Source organism: Aulostomus chinensis, chromosome 15 (assembly GCF_037954235.1).
Source record: "Aulostomus chinensis isolate RoL2024-O1b breed Wild chromosome 15, RoL_Achi_v1.0, whole genome shotgun sequence".
Classification (NCBI taxonomy): Eukaryota; Metazoa; Chordata; class Actinopteri; order Syngnathiformes; family Aulostomidae; genus Aulostomus; species Aulostomus chinensis.
In genome coordinates, this window is record NC_141334.1 from 24995195 (window position 1) to 25009620 (window position 14426).

General features: G+C 43.8%; 1 non-coding gene across 1 annotated transcript; it reads left to right on the top strand.

Annotated features, from left to right (window-relative positions):
* The first annotated feature begins 6083 nt into the window (after nt 1-6083).
* On the top strand, nt 6084-6156 carry trnaa-agc (transfer RNA alanine (anticodon AGC)). The gene has a single exon. It is a non-coding gene; the product is annotated as a tRNA-Ala (tRNA).
* Nucleotides 6157-14426: the final 8270 nt, after the last annotated feature.

The following is a 14426-nucleotide window of genomic DNA, read 5'->3' on the forward strand; positions in this document are numbered from 1 at the left end:
CGTATTACTAACTCATCTTCTTCTCCGGAGCCTTCGGGCTCCCCTCATCCCAGATCGCGGGTGCTGCTGGAGGAGGCTGCAGACCTGAAGAGGCTCAAGCTGCCACCCGTAGCTCCACCTGCTCACGTCCCCATCTGTCCATCAGTCTCTTCCTTTTCTCTCTCTCTTTATCTCTGTCCCACTCTTTCCTTCTGCATAAATGTCTTCCGACATTATCTGTCTTTGTCTCTGCCCCGCTCTCCTGCTCTCTTTCCCCCCCAACCGGTCAAAGCAGAAGGCCGTCTCCATTGAGCCCGGGTCTGCTCGACTCGTTCCTGCCTGTTAAAAGGAAGGTTTTAGTCGCCGCTGTTGCAGGATGTGCTTGCTCATGGAGAATTGTTGGGTGTAAATTCACTGAAGGAGCATGGTACTAGACCTGCTCTACCAGTAAAGTGTCATGAGATAACTTTTGTTGTGATTTGGCGCAATACAAATAAAATTGACTTGACAAATTAACTTGACTATTCTTGTTTTATGAGAGAGACTTTAACCTCTGGTTTTGATCTCTGAGTTCTGACTCTGATGTCTTCGGTGGTGACTGAATTCTACCACCTGACAGACTGTGAAGGCTCATATTTGTGATGTCATCCATAAATATATGAAGGTCTTGTTTCAATGTCAGGGAGTCAGTCAGAGCAGTCAGGTGGTGCAGTGGTTAGGACTGTCGCCTCACAGTAAAAAGGTCCAGGGTTTGAGTCCCAGCTCAGTTGCAGGGTCGTTCTGGCTGAGTCCGCATGTTCTCCCTGTGCCTGCGTGGGTTCTCTCTGGTACTTCATCTTCCTCCCACAGTCCAAAGACATCAAGAGGGGACCAGGTTAATCCAGACTCTAAATTGACCGCAGGTGTGGCTGGGAGAGCCAATGGTTGTCTGTCTATATGTGTTCGTCCTGCCAATGACTGGTGACCCGTCCAGAGTAAACCCCTCCTTTTGCCCAAAAGGCTGCCGGGATAGGCTCCACCCCCCTGGGACTCTTAACAGAAAAAGTGGGAGAAAATGGACATCTGTACCACTCAGAGCAGACTGGAGCGCTCAGCCTCACACTTACCTGTGTGAGCCACAGCGGAGCCACCGTGTGTTATGGAGTTTCATTTTAGGCTCCAAGAGACTGGATTTAATTGGTGTTTTGTGTGTTTTGAGGCCTACTGGCAGTGATAAATGAATGAATCATTGTTCCATGAGGGAGCTAGTGTCAGGTCAGTCCCTGAAACATTCAAGACACAAATTCCTGTTCTTGTCACAATCCTGCACTCCTATAGCAAAGCCTGTTCAACAAACAGTAGAGTAGAGTGGCGCAGCGGAAAGGGGCTGGACCCATAACCCAGAGGTCGATGGATCAAACCATCCTCTGCTAAATGAAAAGAACAAAATAAACCTGATGTTTTAGAGATGATTATCTGTTAAAAAAGGGTGGAAAAGAAACTGGTCTTCCTGCAGAACCACAAAACATTGAGTGTTAATAACAGTCTACTTTTGACTGAAGCAGAAGTTTACTTATAAAAGCATTTGTAATTCAGCTAAAAGATCAATTTCCATTTCTATATTGATGATCTGCACTGGTTCATGGGGGGTGGAGCCTATCCCAGCAGCCTTTGGGCGAGAGGCGGGGTTCACCCTGGATGGGTCACCAGTCCATGGCAGGGCCAACACATATAGACAGACAACCTTTGGCTCGCCCAGTCATGCCTACGGTCAATTTAGAGTCTGGATGCACCTCTGTAGCAGAATGAGACCTGTGCCGACTTTAAACATGTCAGCCCACATAACAAAGTCAGGAGTCATGTGGGAAAGTAAGCAAAGTACACCACACATACACATGGTACAGAGACGCACACATACAGACAGCCAAGGTCCAAGATGTGACCCCTTGACGGGCTCCTGTGATGTGGACAACGACTGGACTGGAAGGGTCCTGGTGGAGATTCCCCATCAAGAGCATCATCTCCTGTAAAACAAAAAATGACATTTACATGCCTCTGAGTCCCTGCGGCCTCTCCTACATTGGCAAAACCACAAGACTTTTAAAAACCAGAATCACAGAACACAGGTGCGCTATCCGCAACCAGGACCCCTCCAGTCCAGTCTCTGTCCACGTCACAGAAGCCCGTCACGGGGTCACCTCATTAAAATACATTGGGATTGAATCCATCAAACCCCCTCGCAGAGGTGGGAATGTGGGCACGTTACTCCTCAGGAGGGAACAATTCTGGATAAAGACATTGGGTACTCCAGAATCAAAAGGACTTAATGAGGACTTCAACATGAAGCCATTCCTATGAACTGTTCATGGTCCACTTTCTGCGATGTTTAAGTGACTTTTTTGATGGTCTTGCGGCCATCGAAATAATTTCCATGTGGTTTATGAAGGTGGTGTTTCATGTACCTCTGACTTTCTTATGTATGTGCCTGCGAGATTCTTCCTCTATATTTCTATCTGTGTACTGCTTCAATACAATGGATATGACAGGTACCTTTGGTCCTGTCTAAGGATGGATCAGTTTTAATTGTCATATAATTGAAAACATCTTTAGATTCAACATGTTAAATAACCATACTATTTATGAAGCAATTTCTTAAAAATATTTAGAGGCGCCTCTATATTCCACTAGATTTATCCCGGCCGGCCAGCCTCATGTGTTTTCCATCTGTTTTAATTTAAAGTCCTATGTTTATATGACATTACAATTATCTTGTGTTTTTTGATGTGTTTATTTTTGTACATATGTATGTATTTATTTGTCACGGTGTGAATCGTGGAAAAAAAAATCCTGATCATGTTACCCCTCGGGGTAGATTAAAAGATGGAGTCCTGTACACAGGATTTAGCCTGAAGATGAGCAGCTACGCTCCAAACGCCGCTGTATGGTGATGTGCTAAATAAATGCACAAAAGTGAGCTGATGTGTGCGGACTCTTTTTTGCCTTTCTATATTGATGTGTAGTCCAGCACCTATTTATGGGATGTGTGCAACTTCTTTACTTTTGTATATCCAGGAATGTCCAATTCCTTTCTGGTACTTGAAGATTGTATAAAGTCCATAACATCACACAAACACACACACACACAGCCTGAAATCAGTATAAAATGTGTATCATCTTCTGTATCATTGGAAGACATCTCTGACTGCATTGCTCATAGGGTTCATTGCTGAGAATAAAGAGGTCCCCCATCTGGCACCTGACACTCAGTCGTCTGATTCCTCTCATCCACCTTTTTCTGCCACGACACCTCATCCCCTCTTGATGTCTTTGGACTGCGGGAGGAAGCCGGAGTACCAGAGAGAACCCACACAGGCACAGGGAGAACATGCAGTCTCACCCAGAAAGACCCTGTGCTGGAGCCAGGGCTCAAACCCAGAACCTCCTTGCTGTGAGGGGACAGTCCTGACCACTGCTCCACCATGTTGGATTTTCTGCAAAATCATGAACTGGCACTTGACAGTGCCAGCATTCAAACCAAACATCCCAGTGTCATCAACATTTCTGTAACTACATGATAGAAGCTGATGAGTTTTTGTGTCAGAACATGAGGAATGTGCTCCATGGAAACAGTAACAATTCTTTTTTTTGATTTTGTCCTTCACTCCTACACAAGAGAGTCAAAGAGTCATCTGGCTTGGAGCAGCTGCTGCTTCAGAATGGGACGAACCTCAGGACTTTCCAGTGAGTGCTGCAAACTTCCACCAGCGCCCACTGCCAGCACGTCTTCATGACGTAGCTGAGAAGAACTCAACAACACCAGAGCACTGAAGAGGATCAGAACACTTCTTTGCTTCCTCGTCTCTCTCTATCTGTCTCTACCATCAGGAGCTGGGGCCAGGACCTTCACATAGTTTTTCTCTTTTTTTCCAAAAGTGAATGACAAGACTTCCTCTGTATATTAGAATATGAACTACTTAAAACTGCTCATCCCCAGTTTCAGGTAGGATTCAATTGAAAATACAAAAAAAACCTTCCACACTTAAATCCTGTCACTAAGTGTTGTAAACTGTTTCAAACAAATTCAACTGTTAAATAGTTCAAGTGCTTTCTAATGAAACTGAATGGGCTCTTATATACTTTTTTTGGTTCCTTTCATGTCCTCCTGAGATCAAAGACAGAATTCTAGGTACAAATAAATACACGATCAAAGCCCTGATGACATCATCAGAACCCACAAAGGAACAGGGAAAACATGCAGACTCTCCCAGACAGACCCCGTGCTCCAGCCGGGGCTCAAACCTGGAACTTTCTTACTGCGAGGCAGCAGTTCTGAACACTGCACCACTGTGCTGCCTGTAAGTCCATTACCCAGAATTCCTCACTCACAACAGTCATTCCATTAACATCTCTGATCGTTCAACAGTGATACACTATGACACACCACCTTTCCATGTTTGTGATTGGCCATTGAATGACTGTTGCCAGGGCAATGCCCCTCCCCTTCATGTATTCCTGACACAAAATTTCCTGGATTCAACAGGATTTCAGTTTGTGATTTTTCAAAGACACCAAAGAAGTCTCTGTGGAGTCATCAGATATCTGCACCACTCAGAGCAGACTGGAGCGCTCTGCCTCACTCACCTGTGTGAGCCACAGCAGAGCCACCGTGTGTGATGGAGTTTCATTTTAGGCTCCAAGAGCCTGGATTTAATTGGTGTTTTGTGTGTTTTGAGGCCGACTGGCAGCGATGAATGAATGAACCATTGTTCCATGAGGGAGCTGGTGTCAGGTCAGTCCCTGTTTCTGAGAGACCTCCTGCTTCAGAGACAAATGGTGAAACATTCAACACTCAAATTCCTGTTCTTGTCACAATCCTGCACTCCTAAAGCAAAGCCTGTTCAACAAGTGGTAGAGCAGAGTGGCGCAGCGGAAGCGTGCTGGGCCCATAACCCAGAGGTCGATGGATCGAAATCATCTTCTGCTAAATGAAAAGATCAAAATAAACCTGATTGTTTAGAGATGTTTATCTGTTAAAACAAAGAAACTGGTCTTCCTGCAGAACCACAAACCATTCTGAGTGTTAATAACAGTCCACTTTTGACTGAAGCAGAAGTTTACTGATAGAGGTGTTCAATTTAACTTGACTGATAAATTTCCATTTCTATACTGATGATCTGCATTGGTTCTTGGGGGGTGGAGCCTTTCCCAGCAGTTTTCGGGTGAAGGGCGGGGTTTATCCTGGAGAGGTCGCCAGTCCGTGACAGGGCCAACACATATAAACAGACTGATTATAAAAATGTTCATCCCCAAGCTTCCACACTAAAATACTGTCACTAAGTGTTGTAAACTGTTTAAAAAAAAAAATTGACTGTTCAACAGTTCATGTGTTTTCTAATGAAGCTGAATGTCCTTTTATATACTTTTTTATTGGTTTTTTTTCATGTCCTCCTGAGATCAAAGACAGAATTCTAGGTCCAAATAAATACACTGTCAAAGCCCTGATGACATCATCGTGAATTCTGACTTGGATCTGGAGGCTGTTGCTTTAATCTTGACTTTGATCTGACTCATGTTTCCTGACAGGTTGCTGTTTCCACTCCAGAGCCAACAGTCGTTGATCCTATCAGACCAGTATGAAGAACTCAGCTTTTCACTTCATCAATTGAATCACTAATGTGAATATGTTTTGCTTCATGATGTTGAGGGAGGGTTTGTTCAGATGGTTCTAGGAGAATCAATGATGACATCAATATTTAACATGAACATCAATCAAGAACGATTTGTTTGAACTGAACATACTGGATACTGTGGTGCCTGATGAGGACACAACTGTGGTACAAAGTTGCAAAAGAGGGTTTTTGGAGGGAGATTTAGAAAAGATGGTTTCCAAATCAAATCAGTTGTTACAAGGGAAAGTCTGCACATCAACACACACACACACACACACACACACACACACACACACACACACACTCCCACTGGCTAACACATATTTTTCATCACTTGAACCTCCACTGGAGGATTGAAAAAGATTCCACATGTTGGTCAACCAGAGAAGCTTCAACTGGTGAATCACACAACCATGCATGAAGGTCAAGGTGCATTATCTGCTGTGGCCATTAGCAGGGGAATTAGCTCAAATGGTAGAGCGCTCGCTTAGCATGCGAGAGGTAGAGGGATCGATGCCCTCATTCTCCAGAACACTTGAGCTTCTTCTGTTTTTGATCAGATGTTGTTTGAACAATGGTGACGTTTGTCCACAAGTGTGAGAAAGTATCACCCTGCTACTGGAAATGTGAATGAACACGTACTCAGGTCAAAGCTGGAATGAAACCAGTGACTTTGAACCACCCACATAGTGAAGGAGTTCATCCTGCAGGTTGAGGGCAGCTTTTAAATTCATTCAACATTGATTACGTTCCCGTCTCCTGCTGAATCACCATCCAGAACCTGGTCAAGAGGAGACAAGAGTTCAGGAGGTGATGTGACGGCTTGTTGGACAACTTAGCATTCAGAGCTGTCCAGTCTGAGATCCCAACTCCACACCATCGAGAGCCTCCTGGATGATGTCCTCAAGCAGCAGTCCCTGTTTGTCTCCTGGCTGGACGCGCTGCACCTGGATGGCCCCGCAGCTCTGAGAATCCAGGAAATAGTTTTGCTCTTGGCTCATCTGATGTCCATCCTCTCCTGCGTACGTTGGTTGTGGAGAAGGGGAGACGGATTTCTTTTCCTCAATTCTCTCCAGATGTCCTTCTTGTGTGTCAAACTACTTTGCTCAAAGAGCTCCCTGACCCAGTGGCTACAGGTGCCTCGACCTCTCTGGAGCAGCCCGTCCTGAGTGGATCCAACAGTTTCCCATGGGAAACGCTGTGATTGTCCCTCTCCTTTTGCTGTCTCCAACTCTGTGAGTGCTTCTACTGGTCCTTCACCATCGTCCCTGCTGCTAGGTGGAGCACTGGTTATGACTAAAGCCAGTGGTTACATCACCTCTAGCTGAGACTTGCCGGTTGATACTGCTTCATTCAACTGTGCTTCCTCTGCCACTGCCCTCGCTGGTGAGGCTGACAGCAGGTTTTCTCTCTCATCTGAACCCTCTGTTTATGATGGTGGCTGAAATCCTGGTCATTGGTGATTCAATCATCAGGTCTGTTGAACTCCCAGGTGCTATCACCAACTATCTTCCTGGTGCCAAAGTTGTGGACGTTATCAAACTGTCCCCAGTACTCATCGATCTCCACACCCCAGCTCAAATTCTGATTATACTGGTGTGCACCAATGACGTCATGAAGAGTCAGTCAATCACACTTCATGACCAACTCCAGTCTCTTGTAATTTCAATTCTGTGTTTCTTCTGGCCCCATCCCTGCTCCTTCCAAATGCAGGGAGCATTTCAGCCGTCTTTACGGTCTGCATGAATGGCTGAAAGACTTCTGGACTGCAACTGGTTCTGGTTTTATCAGCAACTTTGACTGTTTTTGGACCGATCCTGTCCTTCACAGATCTGATGGCCCACACCCCAACATGAAAGGTGTTTGACAAAACTTCATGAAGTTCATTGCTTTTCATTCTGATTGATGCTCATGTCAGCATGACCCTGAGCCAGTAGCCACTCCCACTCATCATGAAGAGCATCTTTCCTCCCTCAATAATTTACAAGCCACCAGGTGTCAAGTACTCCAGTACATTACACAGCAAGACTGTCAAAAAAACCTGTTAGTATGTGTTTGCATAGGTGGGTTCTGTCTGACTTGATTACTATTAAAATACTTCCTGCTAGTCAGTTTAGTCACTCACTTTCAAAGGGTTGTCTGTGGAATCTAAGAGCCATCTTTTATTGTTAATGATTTTATTTTAGCACATTTTATTTTCCTTGTTGAAACTTGGTCAGAGTCTGAAGTTCCTCTCATTCAGGCGTCCTCATGGTCATAGTTTTTGGAATAATCTTAGGCTCTCTGTTTCGAGGGGGGGCTGCTTCACTTGGATAAATGCTGAGTGGAAATGGAAATCCTCTCCAGTTTGATCTCGTTATGATGAAGGATCTTTTAAAGGATTTTAACAGAAGAGGAACGATCTAAGTACTTCTCTCAACTTACTGCTGCTAACCCCCATAACCCTAGGCTGCTTTTCAAGACCATCAGTTCCCTGATCCACCGCCCTCCTGTGACTGCTGAAGTAACTTCTTTTGAGAGATGTCAATCTTTTCGTTCCTTTTTGTTCATAAGGTCTCAAACATCAGAACCTCAAATGTTCCATCTCTGTTTACTTCATCATACAGAAAACTGGACCACACCTTCAGGTCTTCACTGTAACAAATTGCTGTGTATTTACGGTGGATTTTACAACAGTATTCTTCTGTATTTCATGATAATTGTAAAATACTGTTAAATATTCATCCCTTTCATGTAAATTAACAGATAAAATGGCCAGTTAACAATGACATCAAGACAAAGGTCAGATAAGTTAATTTAACAGCACTAAACAGTATTTGACATGAATTACTGTAAATTTACAATGGATTACAACACTATATTACAGTACTTTATAATAATTGTAAACTACTGTTTTATATCCATGCTTACATGTTGATTAACAACTAATTCTCAGTCAATAACAAACTTAATTTCACAGCATGAAACAGTATTTTCTTCAAACCAGTGGAAACCAGTGTCAATTGCAGCCAGAGCAGCGCATGGAGAGCAGGGAAAGTAAATTCATGCTCATCTCCTAAAGCTGAAGTGTCCACTGTCATTTTGTCTGCATGATTCTTGAACTGTTGACATTTCAATTGATTGTTCAGTCCTTTTCAATATTTCAGGTTGCTAAAGCAAGCTCTGTTCCTAGCTTGAGCCCAAGCCTTGTTGCTCGCCTTCAAAAAGTGTTTTTCATTGTTTTTATTGTAGTTCATGTGTCATAACCATCATAACTATCACTGGCCTGCATGATAATATCTAATCACTGTTAGAGCTGGCCCGCTGGATTATTGCATGCACCGCTAATACACTACAAATCCCACAATGCACCGTAAGTGAGTTAGCGTGTCAATCGGGAGCCCGCGAGCGCAAGTCCTCTTGCACTCATTCATCAGCACTCCAAAGGCATGTTCAGACTTGGTACAGAAATGGTAAAAATCTTGGTATATCATCCACCAGAAATTTCTTGTAGAGAAATATTTCCATGATAAATGACTATGGAAAGCTCCCAATAAGAAGTGAATACACCTGATTTTTGAAATTTATAATAACTATTAATGTTCTGATATGCTTTGCAAGCTTTGTTAATTTCAGGTTCAATTCATGCAATAAGGTCATTTGCAAGGTCTCAATAAACACTGAACCAGTCTGGCCCTCGACTTTTACCAATTTTTAAAATTTTGCCCAACTGTGTATTTGAGTTTGACACCCCTGTCTTAGAAACTACAAATAAATTGCCAATTACAATGTTGAACTAACTTGTGTCAACTTGTGATATTACAGAGCTGCCTGTGCTCCTCAAACGCAAAGGAAGGATCTTCCACAAGTTTAGATTTAGTATGTTAGTATATCACATGATTTTTGTGGTCAAAGATAGACATTTAACTAAAGCAAAATAATCTTGTGACGTGTGCTAAGACATGCACTCATATGTTAACATATGTTAGGCATATGTGGACCCACAGTTGCACACCCAGTGCTTCTTGTAAGTGTGTTTTTCCTGGATGTCACAGAACTTTCCAAAAGTTCAGAACATTTAAATCTCACAGCGACCGCCACTGCTGTCCACTTCCCAAGATACTAATGGAGATAGTGTTGTGCAGACTGATGAGCCAGGTCAGTTAAGCTGTGAACAATCAGAAGTCTGCCCAGAGGCTGTGGAAGAAAATCAGTTCTTCAGAAATTTAGCAATGTTTTATCTCAAGTTGCAAGTCAAATTTCTCCTCCCAGCTTCTGTGATTCAGGCTATCATAGAGGACTATCAACAGATGCACGACATTCGTCAGTCGAACCTGCTTTTCAAACTCTAGTAAAAGCTTGCAAATCTTGGTCTTGCAGAAACTGACATAGAGAATGTTATTGATACACGATGATGTGAAGATCCTTTCAGAAAATGTAAGACCCAAACACTGAAAACTGACCAGGGGCCTCATGTATCAATGAGATTTACGCAAGAAAAACATGCGTTCGCAAGGATCGAAGTACGAGTTTGAAGTCGAAGTACGAGTTTAAAGTGGTACTTCGAGTTAAAAAAAAAAGTTGAAGGAACAAAAAAACTAAGATAACAGCAAAAAAGACAAAAGTGTTCCTTAAAAAAAAGTTGAAGGAGAAAAAGAAAAAGTGGAAGGAAATAAAGACAAAATGTCAGGGGAAAAAATAAAAATTGAGTAGAAAAAAAAAAACTTAGGAGAAAAAATAAAGCATTAGGATATAAAAAACAAAGTTGTAGGAGAAAAAACTCAAGTGTGAGGCGAATGTCCCCTAGGGGGCACAAATTCAACAACCCTTTGTTTCAATAGAGATATAAAAAAAATTCTACTGGAAATTGTTTTATGAAAATGTACTTCCCAGCTCAGAAGAGCAGAAGTGCTGTAGTAAAATATCCCTGGGATCTTGCAGTCTTTGTGATGAAGGCACAAAAGTGAAGTCTGTGCGCACCACTGAGCCATTAAACCCGTTCAAGTCACTTGAGCATGCGCTGACGTGATTTGACCAACAAGACGAACGCGCTTGAATTTTAACGCATGTCGTCTTGTTGTGCGGACAAGGAAATTCTATTTCGACCAACCATAGGGGGTTGCTTGTTAAGGAAACAGTTCTGTAAATTGAATACAAAATACTCTTATTTTGAGTCAGATCAATGAAAAAACTTAATATAGACCAACATTAGCTCGTTATCTTTTTTACAGTGTGGAAGATGAATTAATCTCAACCAGTTATGGTAGGAGTGAGAATTGGGAAAATAGGAGAAAGGCTCTAGGTGGGTTCCTTCATGAAAAAGCTGAAGGGGCTTTGATTAAAAATAGTCTCCACTATCAAAGACACACATGCCCCAACATCCTTCTTCTTTAAGCCTGAGAAAAAGGTCAGAGAGAATAATGTGATGATGCATCTCAAGCTTCCAAATGGAGTCACAACAACAGGTCCAGTAAAGATGAGGAAGCTGGCAATAGATTTGTACACTGATCTCTTGAGTGCTGGGAGCTGTGAACTGGAGTGTGTGGAGGAGATCCGGGAAGGACGACCACAGCTGAGTGCAGCACAGGCAGCTCGCTGGAGGCCCCATGTCCTTTGAGGAAATGACTGCAGCAGTTAAACAGCTCAGCTGTGGTCAAGCCTCAGGAGTTCATGGACTTCCCTCAGAGTTCTACAAGGGGTTCTGGACTTTGATTGGTAAAGACTTGTATGAGGTTTTCATGGAATGCTTGGATTCTGGGACCTTGCCATTAAGTTGTATGAGGGCAATCTTCCCAAAACCCAAAAAATAGACCTGGGGTTGCTAAAAACCTGGAGACCAGTGCCGTTGTTATGTACAGACTATAAGATAATGGCAAAATGTCTTTCTAGCAGACTCAAGAAATTCATGGACAGTGTTATTCACTCCAGTCAAACATACTGTGTCCCTGAACGCACAATTATGGACAACCTATTCCTAATCAGAGACATTATTGACATTTCCAAGTTACAGGATTTAGATGTCTCTCTTTTTTCAATTGATCAAGAAAGGGCTTTTGACAGAGGCGATGGCAGGTTTCGAGTTTAAAACACTTGAAGGTTTTGGCTTTGGTAAAAAGTTCATTTCATGGATTAAGTTGTTGTATTCTGAGGCCAGTGTCCTTTTAAAGGTGGGGGGAGGACTCAGTCGACCAGTGGCGTCAGACAAGGTTGTCCCTTATCCGGGATCTTGTGTTCTCTGGCCATGAGCCTCTCTTAAACCAGCTAAGGCAGGGTCTCTCAGGGCTGGCCTTCTCTGACAACAGTGATACGTCTGTTTACACTGATGACGTCACAGTGTTCCTAACAGGTCAAAAGGATGTCATAATTCTTTTTTAAAAAATTTGCTTTATATGAGCAAGCATCCTCTGCAAAAGTTAACCGGTCCAAGTCTGAAGGTCTGCTGTTAGGTAAGTGGAGTAATAAAGAGAAGCCAGTATTCCCAGCTGGGCTTCAGTGGAACACTGAGGGGATGAAATTCTTCGGTGTTTTCCTGGGCAGTGAGAGCTTTGTGAGTAAAAACTGGGAGGGTGTAGTTGAGAAAGTCTGTGCCCGATTGTCAAGGTGGACTTGGATCCAGCCTCTCTGTGGAGCTGTGGCTACAAACAGACATGCAGACACTGCTTCTTCTTCAATAGTGAGGAGTCTCTGCAGCTTTGTGGCTTGGATGTCCAAGACTGAGTCCTCTCCTCTCAGTGCTGCGTCAGCTGCTAAGTGATTTAGACAACAGCTTGTTTGTATTTGGGCCCTGATACGTAGCGGCACAGCGGAGCTGTGTCCCTCTGGTCAACTTCCTCATCAGTCAGGCTAAAATGAGCATCTGGCTGAGTAGAAGACACAAAATGAAAGGTCTGGGGTCGACTGAGGCCACACTCATGTTCAAAGGTTTAGTTGCCACTCAGCTGAAAGTTGAGTTGACATCTTACAGGATGATGTCTCACGTAGAAGGATTGGTGACTGTTTGGGGGGGGGAGTGTTTTATGTACTGTGGTCGACCTCTGAATCACAGAATGTCTGCTCCTGTTGGTGTTTTTGCTGTAGATGTTGATTGATGTTTGTTGTTCATTAATGTAGGTAATATATTGGATGATTAAATGTCAAGCTCTCTCTCTCTCTTGGATCAGTGTGTAACTTTTGGCCCACTTTGTACCTGTAAACCCACCATGAAATCTGCATTGTGCTCCTTCTTGGAGAGAGCAAGAGGCTTGCAGCACCTGGTATCCCAACAGTCTCCATCCAAGTACTAACCAGACCCAATCAGGCTTAACCTCTGAGATCAGACCAGATCAGGTGTTCACAGGCTGGTGGGGCCTTGAGCCGACGGGAAGGCCTCATGTTGGTCTGTAGTGATCCCAGTGATCATAGTGATCACATGCAGTTCAACATTTCAGAACCTGACCTGACCAGAGCGCCCTGTGCTGACACACCTAGCAGGTGGCTGCGAAATGGCCCTGATTTCTCCAGGACCCTGCAAAGCCTGCAGGTCTTCCTGCTCAAACTCCAGATTTTCAAAGATGAGGTTCAATCTCCAGTGAGCCTACCAGTGAACTGCTGGCAGAGTTGCTGAACTTGAGCTTTGGTAAAATCCCACCTCTGCCGAGAGTCAGGAAAGGCAGGCCTGCTCTCCTGGGACGCTCCCAAAAATACTGACAAGCACTTCTAAAAGCCTGGTGGGTGAGAAGAGCTGTGTTCAAATGCCAACAGGAGCTTTGAAATGAATATTTTTCATAAAAACAGAACAGGAGACAGAAGAGTGATCACTAAAACCCTCAGGCTGAGTGTGACATCTTCTAAAAACATTGAAACGATGAGTAAAACCATAGAAGCGGTCCTGTCTAGTCAGTGGTAACAAGTTACCTGTTGAGTGAGTCCAGGTGTGCTGTCTATGATCCTGTTAAAAACCCTCCACACCAGACAGCTGCTGTGTTTGTGGGATCCGTGGATCCTGCTGGAAGAAGCAGGATGGAGCTCTGAATGCTTCCTGTCTCAAAGAGCTTCTCTATGCAGCTCACATCCCCTCCAAAATACATGAACCCATCAGATTCAATGTTGAAACGTTTCGTTTAAACTGTTTAAAAAGCCGTCTTGTCCAGGAGGAGCGCATTTTATAGGTGCCATAGAGATTTTGAAGGGGGTATTAATTCTTGTTCTGTGGTGTGATATGTAACCCCTCAAAAAATGGTTGGGTCTGTGATGGCTGAGAAGCTTCCTAAAGGCTCTCTGAAACCGCTATGTTACCATGTTGGGTTTAGAATGCGTCGTTTGTCCCTATTGGGGTCGTTTCTGACCTTATCTGGCAACCTCCTTATTTATGCAAGTGCATGAGTTGAAGGCAATGGGTTGCCGTTTTTTATCTGGCAACCTCATTTAACTACGACTCCGTGATTGGCTGCCCTCACTGTCCCTGAAAAGAACTCCCACTTTCTCGGCGACTGCTACTGTCAATTGACAACATTCCATATCATACAAAAACATTCGTAAGATAAGATACCAAGTAGCCACGGCCCAGTCGCAGATCCAGCTGAATATGCAGTGGCGGGGTGGCCGTCGGGACAACCGGGAGTTTTCCTGGTGGCCTGGCCCCTTGGTAGCCTGCCTGGCTGGCGAGATTCCTTCCCCCTCAAGCCAGGCCATTGAATGTTGTCATTGAGCTGGTGTCAGGTCAGTCCCTGTTTCTACAAGACCTCCTGCTTCAGAGACAAATGGTGAAACATTCAAAACTCAAATTCCTATTCTTGTCACAATCCTGCACTCCTAAAGCAAAGCCTGTTCAATAAATGGTAG